Genomic DNA, 1112 nt, shown 5'->3' with positions numbered 1-1112 from the left:
TGTCGGTGGTGCGGCAGGTCCCAGGGCGGGTGGCAGGGCAGCCCGGGTGGGAATGCGGATGCAAACAGGGCTGTGGTTAACGGGGACGCTGCACGGAATGAGAGCAGCGCGGGTGTGTGTGTGTGTTTTACGTGGCAGTTGTCGCGGACGCCTGTAGGTGAAGCCTCTGCTGAGTACGTGGCTGTTTTTCACATACCCGCTTCAATTACAGGGCACACGAGCCACGGCTGAACGGCGCTGGCCGAGGGAGCGGGAGGCGAAGCGGCGCTGCCTCCCGGTAAGCTGAGCCAAAGCTGGGTTAAAAAAAGAGCCGGGGAAGCACCCCTCCCACTCCTGCCCTGGATCGCAGGCTGAGACGTGGCGGGCTGTGCGGGCGGGCGGGGGCTGGGGCTGCTGCTCCAGCCCGGGGAGTGCTCAGGTGGGCTTTGCGGGGAGCCCTAGAAACACCCCCAGGGCAGCCCCACTGCGCCTGGTCAGGTCTGCGTGACTGTGGCTGTGGATTAACACCTGAGCGCCGTGCCCCACGGCATCCCACAGTGTTCCCCGCTGTCCCCTGGTGTCACCGGGGCGGCCGGCTGTGCAAGGGTAAACCCGGTGAATTGTCCATAGAAGCTGTTCCTGCAGATGTGGTCGCGTAGGGCGGCCTGTGCGGGGTTAGGATATTCAGGAGATCTTCTACGCTGGGTGCATGTGTGTCAGTCGCGGTGAGCTCCACATGCTGGGGCAGTCACGCATGACCCCCATGACTGGATTTCACCAACTGAGCAAAACCATGGCTTGGGGAGTCTTTGCCATCCCACCGCTGCCAGGAGCCTTGCAGCGGAGACCCCGTCACCACCGGGCACTGGCCCACTGCCCTGTCCAGGACACTCGTTTCCCCGTGCCAAGGTCCCCGTCAAGCAGCTTCCCTCCGTTAATGAACGCTGTGCAGCCCACGAGTGGGGACGACGTTGCACGGTCAATGTGGCATCTGTTGCAACCTGCAGGCACGGCCAAGTTGAAGAGCTGTAAGATCGGTTGTGATGTGTGGGCATCAGTTGCGAAAACTCAGGTTAGGGGCACTGAAGTGAAAGAGGAAAAAGCCTGAGCTGGTCAGGATTTTGCAGCTCTCT

This window comes from Aptenodytes forsteri, unplaced genomic scaffold (assembly GCF_000699145.1).
Source record: "Aptenodytes forsteri isolate BGI_AS27 unplaced genomic scaffold, ASM69914v1 Scaffold174, whole genome shotgun sequence".
NCBI lineage: Eukaryota > Metazoa > Chordata > Aves > Sphenisciformes > Spheniscidae > Aptenodytes > Aptenodytes forsteri.
The sequence above is the reverse complement of the archived record's forward strand: the minus strand, read 5'-3'. Positions refer to the sequence as shown.